Source organism: Nerophis lumbriciformis, linkage group LG25 (assembly GCF_033978685.3).
Source record: "Nerophis lumbriciformis linkage group LG25, RoL_Nlum_v2.1, whole genome shotgun sequence".
NCBI lineage: Eukaryota > Metazoa > Chordata > Actinopteri > Syngnathiformes > Syngnathidae > Nerophis > Nerophis lumbriciformis.
In genome coordinates this window covers 41,072,280-41,084,582 of record NC_084572.2, presented here as the reverse complement: position 1 = coordinate 41,084,582, position 12,303 = coordinate 41,072,280, and positions in this window count along the sequence as shown.

Sequence of the window (12,303 nt, the reverse complement as noted above, 5' to 3'; positions counted from 1 at the left end):
CTCGGATAGCATGACTGCCATCTAGAGTACAAAAGTGGTATTACACCCTAATGTTTAATGACTGTTTATGTTTAAAAAGTTTTTTTTGTCAGTTCGGGAATGCAGAACAATACATTTAATCTCAGTATTATTAATGTAAGCTGTTTTTTATGGACGTGCCTCTTTGTGATGTTAAGTTCCTGTTATAAGCTGTTATACAGTATATGCCTTGAGCTCTTATTTTGAAGGCGCTAAGCGGAAGTGGAGTTTGAAAACAAACGAAATAAAAGTGGTCCTCGTGTAAAACTGGAGCCTCCGTGTTTATTGTGTAGTTTTATCCAGTATAGGCGACATATATAAACCCTCGGTTACATTATTAATCATTTAAAAAAGATAAAATTGTCTTTTGTTGTCATAATCGTCGCTAATTCCGCAAAAAAACGAGAAATGCTAACACATTAGCTGCTGCTTCTTCTACGGTTAACGCCTCACTCGGATAGCATGACTGCCATCTAGAGTACAAAAGTGGTATTACACCCTAACAACACTTGCTTTATTTACCCGGAAGAAGCCACACCGACTGTTTATGTTTAAAAAGTTTTTTTTTGTCAGTTCGGGAATGCAGAACAATACATTTAATTTCATTATTATTAATGTAACCTGTTTTTATGGACTTGCCTCTTCGTGATGTTAAGTTCCTGTTATAAGCTGTTATACAGTATATGCCTTGAGCTCTTATTTTGAAGGCGGAAGTGGTGGAGCGGAGTTTGAAAACAAAGGAAATAAAAGTGGTCCTCGTGTAAAACTGGAGCCTCCGTGTTTATTTTGTAGTTTTATCCAGTATAAGCGACATATATAAACCCTCAGTTACATTATTAATCATTTAAAAAAGATAAAATTGTCTTTTGTTGTCATAATCGTCGCTAATTCCGCAAAAAAAAACCGAGAAATGCTTTCTTCTTCTACGGTTTACGCATCACTAGGATAGCATGACTGACATCTAGAGTACAGAAGTGGTATTGCACCATAATGACGCTTGCCTTCTTCACCCGGAAAAAGCCACACCGACTGTTTATGTTTAAAACGTTTTTTTTTGTCAGTTCGGGAATGCAGAACAATACATTTAATTTCATTATTATTAATGTAACCTGTTTTTATGGACTTGCCTCTTTGTGATGTTAAGTTCCTGTTATACAATATATGCCTTGAGCTCTTATTTTGAAGGCGGAAGTGGTGGAGCGGAGTTTGAAAACAAAGGAAATAAAAGTGGTCCTCGTGTAAAACTGGAGCCTCCGTGTTTATTGTGTAGTTTTATCCAGTATAGGCGACATATATAAACCCTCGGTTACATTATCAATCATTTAAAAAAGATAAAATTGTCTTTTGTTGTCATAATCGTCGCTAATTCCGCAAAAAACGAGAAATGCTAACACGTTAGCTGCTGCTTTCTTCTTCTACGGTTAACGCCTCACTCGGATAGCATGACTGCCATCTAGAGTACAGAAGTGGTATTACACCCTAACAACACTTGCTTTATTTACCCGGAAGAAGCCACACCGACTGTTTATGTTTAAAAAGTTTTTTTTTGTCAGTTCGGGAATGCAGAACAATACATTTAATCTCAGTATTATTAATGTAAGCTGTTTTTTATGGACTTGCCTCTTTGTGATGTTAAGTTCCTGTTATAAGCTGTTATACAGTATACGCCTTGAGCTCTTATTTTGAAGGCGCTAAGCGGAAGTGGAGTTTGAAAACAAACGAAATAAAAGTGGTCCTCGTGTAAAACTGGAGCCTCCGTGTTTATTGTGTAGTTTTATCCAGTATAGGCGACATATATAAACCCTCGGTTACATTATTAATCATTTAAAAAAGATAAAATTGTCTTTTGTTGTCATAATCGTCGCTAATTCCGCAAAAAACGAGACATGCTAACACGTTAGCTGCTGCTTCTTCTACGGTTAACGCCTCACTCGGATAGCATGACTGCCATCTAGAGTACAGAAGTGGTATTACACCCTAACAACGCTTGCTTTATTTACCCGGAAAAAGCCACACCGACTGTTTATGTTTAAAACGTTTTTTTTGTCAGTTCGGGAATGCAGAACAATATATTTAATTTCATTATTATTAATGTAACCTGTTTTTATGGACTTGCCTCTTTGTCATGTTAAGTTCCTGTTATAAGCTGTTATACAGTATATGCCTTGAGCTCTTATTTTGAAGGCGCTAAGCGGAAGTGGAGTTTGAAAACAAACGAAATAAAAGTGGTCCTCGTGTAAAACTGGAGCCTCCGTGTTTATTGTGTAGTTTTATCCAGTATAGGCGACATATATAAACCCTCGGTTACATTATTAATCATTTAAAAAAGATAAAATTGTCTTTTGTTGTCATAATCGTCGCTAATTCCGCAAAAAACGAGACATGCTAACACGTTAGCTGCTGCTTCTTCTACGGTTAACACCTCACTCGGATAGCATGACTGCCATCTAGAGTACAGAAGTGGTATTACACCCTAACAACACTTGCTTTATTTACCCGGAAAAAGCCACACCGACTGTTTATGTTTAAAAAGTTTTTTTTTGTCAGTTCGGGAATGCAGAACAATACATTTAATCTCAGTATTATTAATGTAAGCTGTTTTTTATGGACTTGCCTCTTCGTGATGTTAAGTTCCTGTTATAAGCTGTTATACAGTATATGCCTTGAGCTCTTATTTTGAAGGCGCTAAGCGGAAGTGGAGTTTGAAAACAAACGAAATAAAAGTGGTCCTCCTGTAAAACTGGAGCCTCCGTGTTTATTGTGTAGTTGTATCCAGTATAGGCGACATATATAAACCCTCGGTTACATTATTAATCATTTAAAAAAGATAAAGTTGTCTTTTGTTGTCATAATCGTCGCTAATTCCGCAAAAAACGAGACATGCTAACACGTTAGCTGCTGCTTCTTCTACGGTTTACGCCTCCTCGGATAGCATGACTGCCATCTAGAGTACAGAAGTGGTATTACACCCTAACAACACTTGCTTTATTTACCCGGAAGAAACCACACCGACTGTTTATGTTTAAAAAGGTTTTTTTTGTCAGTTCGGGAATGCAGAACAATACATTTAATTTCATTATTATTAATGTAACCTGTTTTTATGGAATTGCCTCTTCGTGATGTTAAGTTCCTGTTATAAGCTGTTATACAGTATATGCTTTGAGCTCTTATTTTGAAGGCGCTAAGCGGAAGTGGAGTTTGAAAACAAACGAAATAGAAGTGGTCCTCGTGTAAAACTGGAGCCTCCGTGTTTATTGTGTAGTTTTATCCAGTATAGGCGACATATATAAACCCTCGGTTACATTATTAATCATTTAAAAAAGATAAAATTGTCTTTTGTTGTCATAATCGTCGCTAATTCCGCAAAAAAACGAGAAATGCTAACACGTTAGCTGCTGCTTTCTTCTTCTACGGTTTACGCCTCACTCGGATAGCATGACTGCCATCTAGAGTACAGAAGTGGTATTACACCCTAACAACACTTGCTTTATTTACCCGGAAGAAGCCACACCGACTGTTTATGTTTAAAACGTTTTTTTTGTCAGTTCGGGAATGCAGAACAATACATTTAATTTCATTATTATTAATGTAACCTATTTTTATGGACATGCCTCTTAGTGATGTTAAGTTCCTGTTATAAGCTGTCAGTATATGCCTTGAGCTCTTATTTTGAAGGCGGAAGTGGTGGAGCGGAGTTTGAAAACAAAGGAAGTAAAAGTGGTCCTCGTGTAAAACTGGAGCCTCCGTGTTTATTGTGTAGTTTTATCCAGTATAGGCGACATATATAAACCCTCGGTTACATTATTAATCATTTAAAAAAGATAAAATTGTCTTTCGTTGTCATAATCGTCGCTAATTCCGCAAAAAACGAGACATGCCAACACGTTAGCTGCTGCTTCTTCTACGGTTAACGCCTCACTCGGATAGCATGACTGCCATCTAGAGTACAGAAGTGGTATTACACCCTAACAACACTTGCTTTATTTACCCGGAAGAAGCCACACCGACTGTTTATGTTTAAAAAGTTTTTTTTTTGTCAGTTCGGGAATGCAGAACAATACATTTAATTTCATTATTATTAATGTAACCTGTTTTTATGGACTTGCCTCTTTGTGATGTTAAGTTCCTGTTATAAGCTGTCAGTATATGCCTTCAGCTCTTATTGTGAAGGCGGAAGTGGTGGAGCGGAGTTTGAAAACAAAGGAAATAAAAGTGGTTCTCGTGTAAAACTGGAGCCTCCGTGTTTATTTTGTAGTTTTATCCAGTATAGGCGACATATATAAACCCTCGGTTACATTATTAATCATTTAAAAAAGATAAAATTGTCTTTCGTTGTCATAATCGTCGCTAATTCCGCAAAAAAAAAACCGAGAAATGCTTTCTTCTTCTACGGTTTACGCCTCACTAGGATAGCATGACTGACATCTAGAGTACAGAAGTGGTATTGCACCATAATGACGCTTGCCTTCTTCACCCGGAAAAAGCCACACCGACTGTTTATGTTTAAAACGTTTTTTTTTGTCAGTTCGGGAATGCAGAACAATACATTTAATTTCATTATTATTAATGTAACCTGTTTTTATGGACTTGCCTCTTTGTGATGTTAAGTTCCTGTTATACAATATATGCCTTGAGCTCTTATTTTGAAGGCGGAAGTGGTGGAGCGGAGTTTGAAAACAAAGGAAATAAAAGTGGTCCTCGTGTAAAACTGGAGCCTCCGTGTTTATTGTGTAGTTTTATCCAGTATAGGCGACATATATAAACCCTCGGTTACATTATTAATCATTTAAAAAAGATAAAATTGTCTTTTGTTGTCATAATCGTCGCTAATTCCGCAAAAAAAACCGAGAAATGCTTTCTTCTTCTACGCCTCACTAGGATAGCATGACTGACATCTAGAGTACAGAAGTGGTATTGCACCATAATGACGCTTGCCTTCTTCACCCGGAAAAAGCCACACCGACTGTTTATGTTTAAAACGTTTTTTTTGTCAGTTCGGGAATGCAGAACAATACATTTAATTTCATTATTATTAATGTAACCTGTTTTTATGGACTTGCCTCTTTGTGATGTTAAGTTCCTGTTATACAGTATATGCCTTGAGCTCTTATTTTGAAGGCGGAAGTGGTGGAGCGGAGTTTGAAAACAAAGGAAATAAAAGTGGTCCTCGTGTAAAACTGGAGCCTCCGTGTTTATTTTGTAGTTTTATCCAGTATAGGCGACATATATAAACCCTCGGTTACATTATTAATCATTTAAAAAAGATAAAATTGTCTTTCGTTGTCATAATCGTCGCTAATTCCGCAAAAAAAAACGAGAAATGCTAACACGTTAGCTGCTGCTTTCTTCTTCTACGGTTAATGTCTCACTAGGATACATGACTGCCATCTAGAGTACAGAAGTGGTGTTACACCCTAACAACACTTGCTTTATTTACCCGGAAGAAGCCACACCGACTGTTTATGTTTAAAAAGTTTTTTTTTGTCAGTTCGGGAATGCAGAACAATACATTTAATTTCATTATTATTAATGTAACCTGTTTTTATGGACTTGCCTCTTCGTGATGTTAAGTTCCTGTTATAAGCTGTTATACAGTATATGCCTTGAGCTCTTATTTTGAAGGCGGAAGTGGTGGAGCGGAGTTTGAAAACAAAGGAAATAAAAGTGGTCCTCGTGTAAAACTGGACCCTCCGTGTTTATTTTGTAGTTTAATCCAGTATAGGCGACATATATAAACCCTCGGTTACATTATTAATCATTTAAAAAAGATAAAATTGTCTTTCGTTGTCATAATCGTCGCTAATTCCGCAAAAAAACTAGAAATGCTAACACGTTAGCTGCTGCTTTCTTCTTCTACGGTTAATGTCTCACTAGGATAGCATGACTGACATCTACAGTACAGAAGTGGTTTTGCACCATAATGACGCCTTCACCCGGAAAAATCCACACCGAACTTTTTTGTCAGTTCGGGAATGCAGAAGAATACCTTTTTTAATTTCATTTTTATTAATCATTTAGTGGCCGCAAGGTAGTTGGTGCCTGTCGTGGCGGTAATCCTAGAACCCGTTGGTGGACGCCGGCGGTGAGGGATGCCGTCAAGCTGAAGAAGGAGTCCTATCGGGTTCTTTTGGCTCATGGGACTCCTGAGGCAGCGGACAGGTACCGACAGGCCAAGCGGTGTGCGGTTTCAGCGGTCGCGGAGGCAAAAACTCGGACATGGGAGGAGTTCGGGGAGGCCATGGAAAAAGACTTCCGGACGGCTTCGAAGCAATTCTGGACCACCATCCGCCGCCTCAGGAAGGGGAAGCAGTGCAGTGTCAACACCGTGTATGGTGAGGATGGTGTTCTGCTGACCTCGACTGCGGATGTTGTGGATCGGTGGAGGGAATACTTCGAAGACCTCCTCAATCCCACCAGCACGTCTTCCTATGAGGAAGCAGTGCCTGGGGAGTCTGTGGTGGGCTCTCCTATTTCTGGGGCTGAGGTTGCCGAGGTAGTTAAAAAGCTCCTCGGTGGCAAGGCCCCGGGGGTGGATGAGATCCGCCCGGAGTTCCTTAAGGCTCTGGATGCTGTGGGGCTGTCTTGGTTGACAAGACTCTGCAACATCGCGTGGACATCGGGGGCGGTACCTCTGGATTGGCAGACCGGGGTGGTGGTTCCTCTCTTTAAGAAAGGGAACCGGAGGGTGTGTTCCAACTATCGTGGGATCACACTCCTCAGCCTTCCCGGTAAGGTCTATTCAGGTGTACTGGAGAGGAGGCTACGCCGGATAGTCGAACCTCGGATTCAGGAGGAACAGTGTGGTTTTCGTCCTGGTCGTGGAACTGTGGACCAGCTCTATACTCTCGGCAGGGTCCTTGAGGGTGCATGGGAGTTTGCCCAACCAGTCTACATGTGTTTTGTGGACTTGGAGAAGGCATTCGACCGTGTACCCCGGGAAGTCCTGTGGGGAGTGCTCAGAGAGTATGGGGTAACGGACTGTCTGATTGTGGCAGTCCGCTCCCTGTATGATCAGTGTCAGAGCTTGGTCCGCATTGCCGGCAGTAAGTCGGACACGTTTCCAGTGAAGGTTGGACTCCGCCAAGGCTGCCCTTTGTCACCCATTCTGTTCTGAACTTTTATGGACAGAATTCCTAGGCGCAGTCAAGGCGTTGAGGGGATCTGGTTTGGTGGCTGCAGGATTAGGTCTCTGCTATTTGCAGATGATGTGGTCCTGATGGCTTCCTCCGGCCAAGATCTTCAGCTCTCACTGGATCGGTTCGCAGCCGAGTGTGAAGCGACTGGGATGAGAATCAGCACCTCCAAGTCCGAGTCCATGGTTCTCTCCCGGAAAAGGGTGGAGTGCCATCTCCGGGTTGGGGGAGGAGATCTTTCCCCAAGTGGAGGAGTTCAAGTACCTCGGAGTCTTGTTCACGAGTGAGGGAAGAGTGGATCGTGAGATCAACAGGCGGATCGGTGCGGCGTCTTCAGTAATGCGGACGCTGTATCGATCCGTTGTGGTGAAGAAGGAGCTGAGCCGGAAGGCAAAGCTCTCGATTTACCGGTCGATCTACGTTCCCATCCTCACCTATGGTCATGAGCTTTGGGTTATGACCGAAAGGACAAGATCACGGGTACAAGCGGCCCAAATGAGTTTCCTCCGCCGGGTGGCGGGGCTCTCCCTTAGAGATAGGGTGAGAAGCTCTGTCATCCGGGGGGAGCTCAAAGTAAAGCCGCTGCTCCTCCACATGGAGAGGAGTCAGATGAGGTGGTTCGGGCATCTGGTCAGGATGCCACCCGAACGCCTCCCTAGGGAGGTGTTTCGGGCACGTCCGACCGGTAGGAGGCCACGGGGAAGACCCAGGACACGTTGGGAAGACTATGTCTCCCGGCTGGCCTGGGAACGCCTCGGGATCCCCCGGGAGGAGCTGGACGAAGTGGCTGGGGAGAGGGAAGTCTGGGCTTCCCTGCTTAGGCTGCTGCGCCCGCGACCCGACCTCGGATAAGCGGAAGAAGATGGATGGATGGATGGAAAAAAAAAAAAAAAGTCTTTTGTTGTCACTAAAACGGGGGGGGGGGAAAATAAATCTATGAGCTGTCATAATTATAATTAATTCCGTTTACAAACTGCTATATTAACAGTTCCATAAGCACAATATTGGGCGGTGATCTATATAAACTCAAAAATAGCGTTTGTGAAAATACGCCATTTCAGGCTTTCCACTGCAATTTATGACAAATAACTCGATTGTTTTAGAAAAGCGGTGTCCAAACTTTTTTCCACCCGGGGCCACAAAACAAAAAGTCAAAGTATGGGGGGGCCATTTTGATATGTTTTTATTTTATAAAAAGAAATGCTAAAATCAGACATGGCATATGTTTAAAGACATAACTTGAGTTATAGCTATAATTTATAGGTGATTATTATGACTCATTGCAGGGGTGTCCAAAGTGAGGACATGGGGCCATTTGCGTACATCAGCTGGGGTTATGTTGGCCTGCGACATATTGTCAAAAAAAAAAAAAACAGTAAAAATGTAAGAGGAAAAACAAAAATGTAATATGTAATGTGAACAAGCTGACATTTTGATAATAATATGAATTTGTCACGTATGACACAAAGCTGGCAATTAGTTATGATGTCAATTTGAAGCATTAAAAAATATATATCAAAACTCCCTCACGTGCTTAGACTTTTCACATTTTCAGCTTTGTTCTCATTACAATGCCTCATTTTGTTCTTTTTTTAATTTTTTTTTTACTATTTTACAGGTTTTTCTCAACAACATTGCGGGCCAATACAACTCGAGCTGCCCCCGGGGCCACATTTTGGACACCCTTGTTTTATATGAACTAATTCAATATCTAGTGTACAGTAAGAATTGTTGAACTGTAATGTTTGACACCCTTTTTAAAAAAATCATTTTTAACGTTGAAAAAAAAAATTTACCTTGAAAATCATTTTTTACCTTGAAAATCATTTTTTACCTTGAAAAAAAATGTTTACCTAGAAAATCATTTTTTACCTTGAAAATCATTTTTAACCTTGAAAAAAAAAATTATCTTGAAAAATTTTTTTTACCTTGAAAATCATTTTTTACCTTGAAAATCATTTTTTACCTTGAAAATCATTTTTTACCTTGAAAAATTATTTTCACCTTAAAATTTTTATTTTACCTTGAAAATAATTTTTTACCTTGAAAATCATGTTTAACCTTGAAAAAAAAATGTTATCTTGAAAAAAAAATTTTACCTTGAAAATCATTTTTAACAGGTAAGCGACAAACGGCAAAGAAGTGATCATTTTGTACTGTTGGAAAAAAAAATTTACCTAGAAAAATTTTTTTTACCTTAAATTTTTTTTTTACCTTGAAAATCATTTTTTACCTTGAAAATCATTTTTTACCTTGAAAATTTTTTTTCACCTTAAAATTTTTTTTTTACCTTGAAAATCATGTTTAACCTTGAAAAAAAAAATTTATCTTGAAAAAAATTTTTTACCTTGAAAATCATTTTTTACCTTGAAATTGTTTTTCACCTTAAAATTTGTTTTTTACCTTGAAAATCATTTTTTACCTTGAAAATCATTTTTTACCTTGAAAATCATTTTTATCCTTGAAAGAAAATTTTACCTTGAAAATCATTTTTTACCTTGAAAATCATTTTTAACCTTGAAAACATTTTTTACCTAGAAAATCATTTTTTACCTTGAAAATCATTTTTTATCTTGAAAATCATTTTTAACTTTGAAAAAAAAAATTTTACTTTAAATTTTTTTTTGATTATTGTAACCGAGGGTTTATAAATGTCGCCTATACTGTATGAAACTACAAAATAACAAACACGGAGGCTCCAGTTTACACGAGGACCACTTTATTTACCTTCTTTCAAAAACCTCCGCTCCACTACAACGTGTCATCACTTCCGCTCTTAGCGCCTTCAAAATAAGAGCTCAAGGCACATACTGTATAACAGCGTTTAACAGGAACATAGTTGAACTGTAATGTTTGACACCCTTTTGAAGCTTTTAAAAAAAAATCATTTTTAATGTTGAAAAAAAAAATTTACCTTGAAAAAAATTTTTTACCTTGAAAATCATTTTTTACCTTGAAAATCATTTTTTACCTTGAAAATCATTTTTTACCTTGAAAAAAAATGTTTACCTAGAAAATCATTTTTTTTACCTTGAAAATCATTTTTAACCTTGAAAAAAAAAATTTATCTTGAAAAAAAATGTTTACCTTGAAAATCATTTTTTACCTTGAAAATCATTTTTTACCTTGAAAATTTTTTTTCACCTTAAAATTTTTTTTTTACCTTGAAAATCATTTTTTACCTTGAAAATCATGTTTAACCTTGAAAAAAAAATTTTATCTTGAAAAAAAAATTTTACCTTGAAAATCATTTTTTACCTTGAAAATTGTTTTTCACCTTAAAATTTGTTTTTTACCTTGAAAATCATTTTTTACCTTGAAAATCATTTTTTACCTTGAAAATCATTTTTAACCTTGAAAGAAAATTTTACCTTGAAAAAAAATTTTTACCTTGAAAATCATTTTTTACCTTGAAAATCATTTTTAACCTTGGAAAAAAATTTTACCTAGAAAATCATTTTTTACCTTGAAAATCATTTTTTATCTTGAAAATCATTTTTAACCTTGAAAAAAAAAATTTTACTTTAAATTTTTTTTTTGATTATTGTAACCGAGGGTTTATAAATGTCGCCTATACTGTATGAAACTACAAAATAACAAACACGGAGGCTCCAGTTTACACGAGGACCACTTTATTTACATTCTTTCAAAAACCTCCGCTCCACTCCAACGTGTCATCACTTCCGCTCTTAGCGCCTTCAAAATAAGAGCTCAAGGCACATACTGTATAACAGCGTTTAACAGGAACATAGTTGAACTGTAATGTTTGACACCCTTTTGAAGCTTTTAAAAAAAAATCATTTTTAATGTTGAAAAAAAAAATTTACCTTGAAAAAAAATGTTTACCTAGAAAATCATTTTTTTTACCTTGAAAATCATTTTTAACCTTGAAAAAAAAAAATTATCTTGAAAAAAAATGTTTACCTTGAAAATCATTTTTTACCTTGAAAATCATTTTTTACCTTGAAAAATTTTTTTCACCTTAAAATTTTTTTTTACCTTGAAAATCATTTTTTACCTTGAAAATCATGTTTAACCTTGAAAAAAAAATTTTATCTTAAAAAATTTTTACCTTGAAAATCATTTTTTACCTTGAAATTTTTTTTTCACCTTAAAATTTGTTTTTTACCTTGAAAATAATTTTTTACCTTGAAAATCATTTTTTACCTTGAAAATCATTTTTAACCTTGAAAGAAAATTTTACCTTGAAAAAAAAATTTTACCTTGAAAATCATTTTTTACCTTGAAAATCATTTTTAACCTTGGAAAAAATTTTTACCTAGAAAATCATTTTTTACCTTGAAAATCATTTTTTATCTTGAAAATCATTTTTAACCTTGAAAAAAAAAATTTTACTTTAAATTTTTTTTTTGATTATTGTAACCGAGGGTTTATAAATGTCGCCTATACTGTATGAAACTACAAAATAACAAACACGGAGGCTCCAGTTTACACGAGGACCACTTTATTTACCTTCTTTCAAAAACCTCCGCTCCACTACAACGTGTCATCACTTCCGCTCTTAGCGCCTTCAAAATAAGAGCTCAAGGCACATACTGCATAACAGCGTTTAACAGGAACATAGTTGAACTGTAATGTTTGACACCCTTTTGAAGCTTTTAAAAAAAACTATATGTGGTCCAGACCAGAGTACCAATAAACCCACAAGTGTGACTAAAGATAATAGTGATCAATGAAGCGGATATAACAAGAAGCTAATAAAAAGATCAAACTTGATATTGAAAATATGATTTTTTTTGAAAAATTGTAATAGCATGGTAGGCTTCACATCAAATTCTGTTTAGGGACCCAATTTACATCCTGCACTGATGTTGTCTTGCCTCTTTATGGCCACATGAGGGCGCTGTTCTGCGGGTGGCTGCTGACTCGCTTCCACCCCCAAACAATGCTGTCATGTTAGCCTATTTAAAGATACAATGACGTTATAATATATACAAGTATATCGTGTCAGCGATAATGTTTTTACTTCTGCAGACTTTCCTTTAGCAACGACGAATCGGGTACGCACAATAATCGTCCCTCGAAACACTTTGGGATTCTGGTACGATAATGTGTCATTTTGCCATCTGGCAACGCGTTCCACGCCAGCAACAGGTAAGCGACAAACGGCAAAGAAGTGATCATTTTGTAC